Source organism: Schistocerca piceifrons, chromosome 4, assembly GCF_021461385.2.
Source record: "Schistocerca piceifrons isolate TAMUIC-IGC-003096 chromosome 4, iqSchPice1.1, whole genome shotgun sequence".
NCBI lineage: Eukaryota > Metazoa > Arthropoda > Insecta > Orthoptera > Acrididae > Schistocerca > Schistocerca piceifrons.
The window spans coordinates 273,094,511-273,102,689 of NC_060141.1; the positions used below are offsets into that span (position 1 = coordinate 273,094,511).

General features: G+C 37.2%; 1 long non-coding RNA gene across 1 annotated transcript; it reads right to left on the reverse strand.

Moving 5' to 3' along the window:
* Nucleotides 1–3,228: 3,228 nt before the first annotated feature.
* Nucleotides 3,229–6,929, reverse strand: LOC124796413. The gene is made up of 3 exons (XR_007016761.1): nt 6,229–6,929; nt 5,837–6,149; nt 3,229–4,558 (listed from the first exon to the last, which is right to left on the reverse strand). It is a non-coding gene; the product is annotated as an uncharacterized LOC124796413 (long non-coding RNA).
* Between the last annotated feature and the right edge of the window lie 1,250 nt (nt 6,930–8,179).

Genomic DNA, 8,179 nt, shown 5'->3' on the forward strand with positions numbered 1-8,179 from the left:
AACTCCGGATGACTTAACTGTTAATTTTTGATCAGTTAGCAAGCTTAAGCAGAAAAAGTTTTCAAGGTGGCAGGAATAGTGATAGATGCAGTTGCAGACAGCAGTGATGAGATTGTTCTAACTGTTCATGAGAACAAGGAAGTAGAAAAAAGTGAGACGGCATCGATTCCGAATTTATATCCAGATTTTGGTTATCAAAGGAAGCTGTACTTTGTCTTTTCAATCTTATATGTGAGAAACTGGAGCATATAAGAGGCAGGTGAGACTATTTCTCCGTTTTCTAAAATAATAATGTTTATTTGTAGTAGCATGCACTTTATTTCAGTACTTTGTGAATTCCGTCATGTTAGTTATGTAAATCAGGCACATTAAAATGATGGTTTATGCCAAAATAGTTTTATTTATCTGGCACGTGTTACAGTACCTGCAGTAGTGGAAAGGACTGTTCCATTTTATTTAGCAGTGCCTTAATAGACTTAACCAAATCAAAGAATCACATCAGTTATGGTTATTATTTGTATTAACAGCTTTTTCTAAACATTGATTTCTTCATGTAGCAAAACATTTTGATAAAACAGTAGTGTTCCATTTTCATTCAGCCACATTATTTCAGAAGCAGAAAATATTGTTCCACTCTGTTTTCTCTTAGGAATGGCCCTTTTTGTAAACACCACAGCAGCATCATAACAACTTTTGCCTTTTAGTGAAAATATTAGGATTACAGGCCTATTAATGCTTCAGAGCAACAATATTGTCTCCCAAATACCATTATTCACTGAAGCCTGTGAACTATCTGTGCTTACTAAAGCCAAGTTTAACACAGCAAGAGTAACAGGAAAGTTAGTGTTTAAAGAAATGATGATACCTCCTCAGGTACAGAACATAATAGTTGAGTTTAACAATTATCAGTATTACCCACATAAGCCCATCCATATTTATAATAATAAGTATGTACATTACAGGAGCAGAACTGGAATCTAGTCAATGAATCCACATAGCTGTAGCACTTGGGAGGAGTGCCTGGAATGTTATGTTTTTATCTTTCTTTGCATATAAAGTTATTTTCAGTGTCCTCCTCTATTTCAGATTGTAGCTAGCTGAATATGACTTAAACCAGAATATCTTATGTCTCACTTCTGTGAGTACCACTTTCCTGAAATTGACAGCTTATTATGAATGAGTAATGTGACAAAAAGTTTGATAGTACACTATTAATGTCCACTCATGCAGCTACATCTATAGCAGAGAATACTGTTCACGCTTATCTCCCACTGGGATAGCTTTCTATTTTTTAGTGAAAGCTTCAGAGCAAAAAAATTATACATCACATAGAATTATTCATATAAATATATAAATTATTTGTGCTTACTCAAGCAGTTCAACACTGTAAAATTAACAGGAAAGTCAGTCTTCTTAAGAAAGCTACATGGCATGCCTGTTGTGATTCTTGGTTATTAACATTATCCACATAACCACACCCATATTTATCACACAGTAATTGTTATCCGTGTGTCATAAAAACATAGGTACTTGTCGTTCAGCTAACAGGAAATCTTTAGTTATTGACTCTACATAATCAAAACAGTGGAAGGAGTGGCTATCAAGTTGTTTTTAAATTTCTCTCGAGCTGTCAAACAAACTGTATGTCATTCTTTCTCTTTCTTTCAGAAATAACTCTGTCCCACCTATCAGGCAGCTACTACTGACACAAATATTTTGCCTCTGGTGATTTTTTCTGTCCATTGAACACTTCATTGGCATTGGCCAGGGGATAGCCAGCAGGATTATTGAAAGGATGTATACGACACTGGACAACATATACAAGAGACAGTTTTGTTAATTATTTCAGTTCTCTGATGTAGTTAAGCACATGTATTTGAAATAATATACTTTTATTCTGAAATCATTTGTTTAATGTGTATTTTCTGATACTAACTTTGAACTTAACACTTTTTTTAACAAACACATACATCAGTTGTAGCTGCTCTGTTGATCTGTGTGAGATAGTTTATGAGTGGAAACTGTTGTACAATTTTTTTCCCCATACTCTATTCGGAAATCTAGAGCAATCTCTCACTGGTCAAACAAAAAATGCGCGACCCTTTAACTAATTTTAAAATAGATCGCTATAATGTTGTACATGCAAGTATCCTACAAACTTAGTTAAATGTTTGGCACTTATATTTCCATTAAATGACATTGCAGAAGTTCTTGTATTTTTCCTACTACACTCTTGAACTTCTCTACAGCATCTACCAGCCTCAAAATATCCTCAGACGAACAATTTTGTGTTCTGAAGCATTTATCACTCACATTAGACACACTGTTTCTGCAGAAGACTAAAGTAAATATGAAATCACGTACGTGAAAAAACCCATTGTGCTCTTAAGTTGTTGCCAACTTAACTGAATGGGAACACTATTCTGGGAATAACTACTCCAGGAATAAAATGGTGTCATACAATCCGCATTCAAGTTAGCCCATGGTTAGCTATCCCTGGTTAACCCTAGACTGTATAATTACACCTCTATGAGTCAGTCCATCTCAGGTGACTTGCTTACAAATCTGAATTAATGGAATAGAATAAAATTATAGAAGTGATAGGGGTACCACTGATTCATTTTCAATTTTGTCATTTGTTACAAACTATCACAAAACTATATCAACAGCAGAAAAAAGTTACAAAGACACCAAAAGGTCAAGGATCACAAGAATAACAAAACAGAATTAACCATTTTGACCAATTTTTATTTGGTTAAGGAAATGTCAGGGCACAAACAACATATGGTAAGTCCACATTTGTTGTAACACAAAAGTTAACTATTGTGGCCCATTTTTATTTGGGTAATGAAATTATACAGAACAAATAGTTACATTGACAGTGGCTGCAATTGTTTTGCCATGGTAATTTTCTAATAGTTAACTAGTGCTCAGCAAATTCATTTCTGCTTCAAGTCCAGTCTTCCTTGGGATATTTCTTAACATTAATAGTGATGTCCAGTCATTATCCATCTGACACCATGACCCTCTATAGCATGAGGGTTGCCCAGAAACTAATGCACCACATTTTTTTCCCTTCAACAATTCTTTATTGAACATAATGAGAATTACACACACGAAAGAATGGTGTTTGATCTACACACCCTATTTTTCCATGTAATCTCCATCCTGTTCTATGGCTTCCAGCGCGAAACAAGAGCGCGTATGCCGTGTTGGTACCAATCCTTGTCCTGGTAGTACAGCCGGATGCTTCACTATGTGAATCACACCCTCATCGTCCTAAAAATGTCTTCCATGAATGACATCCATTAATGGTCCAAACAAGTGGAAATCCGAGGGGCTGCAGGGTGGATGGGATAAACTGTCCAACCCCGTTTTGCGATCTGTTCAGCAGTCCTCAGACTTGTATGGGACCAAGTGTTATCATGTTGCAGCGAAACGTCTCCTGGGTTGCTATGGTACTGAAGTCACCGGAAGCGCAGCTTGGGTTTTGTTAATGTGTTCACATATGCTTCTGAATTAAATGTACTGCCTCTTGGCAACACACCAATAAGAATCACACCTCTACAGTCCCAGAACATGGCGATCATAACCTTACCAGCAGAAGCAGTTGCTTTGAATTTTTTCTTCTGTGGGGTGTGGGAATGTTGCCATTCCATCAAGAGTCATTTTGTTTCGGGCTAAAAATGGAGAACCCAGGTTTCATCACCTGTCGCAATACAGGGCAAGAAGGCTTCCCCTGAGCATCAAAATTTTGCAACAAATCGAGACAAATGTTTTTTCTGTGCAGTTTGTGATCTACCGTTAGACCTCGTGAGACCCCATGTTTTACACACTTTTGAATATCTATGAGTACAGATAACTGCATCCACACATCCTTTGGTGACTGACAGATGCAGCGCCAACTGCTAAGTTGTAATGCGCCCGTCCTCGTGAATGACATCAGCAACTCGCTGCAACATATCAGGTGTTACAGCCGTGGATGGTCTCCTTGACCGCTGCAAATAGTGGATCTCTGCCAAACTGCCTTCTGATGACCTCACCCTCCATGCCCAGTGACCAACTGTACTTCTATCGACAGCAAATGTTTCACTGACATTGTACATGCATTTGTTAATATTCCCCACAGTTTCTTTCTCTGCAGTGAGAAATTCAATAACTGCATGTTGCTTGTACTGTACATCACCTGTAGACACCATTTTGAAACTGCCCTGCAGATATGCTGTCTGAAGTGACAAATGTGGTGTACTCACTTAGGAGACTTCAAATAGTATATATGTAATGTTTCGCACAGGAGCATTGTTGTCAACATTACTTTCTGGGCAACCCTCACCTTTTATCTAGCTGAAGCAGCATTGGTTTCCGAAGCACTTTAAATACATTGACCAATAGCCCAAATGTATTTGTGCTGTGTTTATAACTAAAATTCACATCCATGTTAGCAGGGGCCTGTACAGCTACAGTGTCTATCCAGGGGCACCAATGCAAAATGGAGAAAATTTCAAAGATTTTCACATGTTGTTGCAACTCTCGTCCATTCTGTCCATGTTTTTGGCATCTGAAACACGGAACATTATGGGTGATTTACTGATATTGTCATGTTTTAGACCATTGGAGAATGACAAACTACAGGATAACAGTATGGCAGTGTTAAGCATACAAGCTACTGCTATAGTAATTTCAATGAGTAAATGCAACAATTTTATGCTATTTTTGTAGCAGCATTAATGTTGCCTTCAAGCAGCAGTGCTGTTGTAAATAATTATCCAAAAATGTTAATGGAGCACATGACCTGAAAATTAAATGGTGCGGCAATTTTTTTCTCATTACAAGCAAAAACAAAGACTAATACCACAAAAATGTGTGCATTATCTTCGGTATAATTTCAGTAAATTGCAGCTAATGATCCCCAAAGACTATATATTTCGGATGAAGTTACCCTTCCTTATTTTATGAAATAGTTCTCTGGGTGTCAAACTTGCCACAGCAATACAAAAAGGGTTTTCTTGTTACAGAAGGGGGCCTTTAGGATCATAGCAAAAGTGAAAGAAAGAAACCTCCCGCAAAAGGTTATTCACAAGATATTCTTTCAGTTTGCACCATTTATATGTTGGAGACCATTATGCTAGTGAAAGAAGATACCAAGATCACAAATATGAACATAGAAATTAACATGCATGATCCAAGGCACAAAAGGACTTCCACTTGGTTCACAGTACATTACCAGCAAAAAACCTCTAATTTGTTAGCAAGTTAATGTGACAAATGAAATTCCATCAGTGCATAATAAATTATGTTATAAAAACACTTATTAGTTGTATATTGTATTAAACATAAGATAGATTAGTATGAATTCAGCACAGATACAAATTTTGTAAAGATATTATATAGTTGTTAAAATGTACCCTGACAAATCCTATATCACAAATGAGAGCATTGGGATGATAATAAATAAATAAATAAACAGATAAAATTAAGATACTGACAAGAGATGAATATAAAGACTGCCTTGAGCAATGGCTTATCCAAAAGTCACTGTGTAAACATCATTTAACATGCATGTAAAATATTTGTAACTGTAAAAAATGTATACATTGTCAACAGAGTCACGGATGTAAAATTTGGTGTTATCAGCATTTAGTAAACTGAACAATGAAAATGGATCTTTGGTTAACTCTACATTTCACCAGGAAATCTCAACACCACTTTCAAACTACTCTGCCATCATGATTTCTACACATTCGCCATTTATTACCGAAAATTCATTGTTTATGATATTAGCATCACTTATACAAACTTGTTTTGAGAAACACATTCTCCAACACAAAATGTTTACCTTTCCATTTCCTTGCAGCACTTTAATAGTGTCACTGCAAACCTCTGGACCTATACTCGAAAAAATCTGTGACGAAACTGTAATTAGGTACTGAAGGCTTTTAAAACTGTCTCCTGCTGCCAGAAATCTGAGGGTACTGGCAAGTCGAAAATTTGGTGCAATCGTCTTTCTCCACTTGGTATTCTGTTTCGCTACCAATTCTTCACTTTCGATAGCACATATGCAAAAATCTTCATTTGACATTCTGCAGGAATCATGACACCCTCCAATATGTGTCTTCATCGAATCTAAAATTAGGTGTGCGCTTCTGTAACTATAACAAAAATCATTATTTCAAAAGAAAATCCAGGATGGAATGTAATTATATTATAAAATGGACAGTTGCTACTCACCATAGAGCGGAGATGCTGAGTCGCAGATTGGCACAACAAAAAGTTGTCAGTACTAATGGTTTTTAAGCTCAGTACAGTTCGTGGAACACAAACCAAACATCATTGTAAGGCACAAAAACAGTAAAACGCGTGATTCGCTGTATCTTCTAGTCGCTAGCCTAGTTATACAAAATGTTGCAGCACAATGATCCATTATATACCAACAAAACTCATACGCATGTGCCAAACTATTATTTCACATTCCATTAACATCCTTGCGTACGATCCAGTACAATTTCGATGCTGTAAAATGCAGTTCTACAAACTTTTCTATGGCAAAACAGTTGCAAATTTCTTCAAGGGGTTTGCAACATTACTCAGATTTACGTCATACTCGGATTACGTTTTAATGTGACCCCACACCAATAACTACATGTTCGACAAGCAAGGAAGTGTACTGGCCCAAACATGCTTACGCGTGTGTACAAAAAATCTGCACAAGCATTAGGACTGTACAAGCAGCTTGATGCTTGATAGTATTTCGATTATGCATGCTTTGTACAAGCGTTCAAACGTCTCTATGAGCATGTGTACAAAGAACAGGAAGCCTTGTACAAGCATCTGTCAGTCATCTAGCTTGATTTAATTCTCGTTTGGTTATCTTAAATTATATTCTGCACAAAAGTTGTATTGTACTGTTCTGTAGGCCAAGTCAAAGCCCTTGTGAGGCAAACTGACAAGTTACTTGATTGAGAAGTAGCGGCTCTGGACTCGGAAACTGACATAGGGCCGAGAGAGTAGTATGCTGACCACATGCCCCTCCATATCTGCATCCAGTGATGCCAATGGGCTGCGGATAACACGGCGATCGGTCGGTACTGTCGGGCCTTCATGACCTGTCGGGAGAGGGGGTTTCGGATTTTCTACTGTTTACTAGCAATTTTTTGTTCTTAAAGAACACGACATTCTCCAGTAAATATCTGTAGGTTACAAGAAAATAACAAATAAACTTTTCTGTAATGTAGCGGTTCACACCTCTTAGGATCGTTCAGAAAACTGAAAACAGTCAAATGTTGTCTCTTCTTATATATATATATATATATATATATATATATATATATATATATATATGATTTTTACAACAGGAGTGTTGTACACAAGAATGTTAATGGAATGTGTCTTATTATTGTTGCTGAAATTTATTGCACTTCAGACACCCCTGTCTTAAAAATCATATATATATATATATATATATATATATATATATATATATTGGGCTCTGCTTAACAGTAACATGCCCACAATGCTGATTGTGGATGGATGACTGTTACTTAGGTGTTGTCAAAGGGGTTTATGACTTACGTCAGACATAATGTATTGATCCGATGTTGATTTATCTCTCTTCTCATGTTGATGATGTCGAAGCTGGTTAAAGAGATTTTCTTCAACCACAGAACCTGTCCTCCAATGTTAGTGTAGCTGCAGCTGCGTGGGATTCAGCAAACAGCTGCAGTATGCAGGTGCATTGGCTTTCTGTGCACGTGTGGCAGATTTGTGAGTTTTTAGGAACTTTGCATTCACACAACAACTATTAAGTGGTTGTAACATGTATTGTTAAAACTATAAAAATCACCTCAAGTTTGGTTATGCAGCAACATGCTTACTCTCTTCCCAATCATCAGCATAAGAGTGGCAAGCAGAAATAGCATTGTGAGCAGTCAGTCGCAATGGCTCACTGGGACTGTTCAGTTCGATACAGAGTCGTCACTCTGACTGAAGACGCCAAGCTTTCGATTAGAGACACTGGCAAGAGGCAGGCTGTGGCGAGCCACCCCGTTACCCCCAAGAGATGATGGAAAAATTATGTTCCAAGAGGCACTACCAGCAGAAATCCTGACTCAGACATGAAAATACTGAGCACACAGTAGGAAGACATAGAGCTTGTGTGTAAGAACCAACAGCTTCCTTTCCT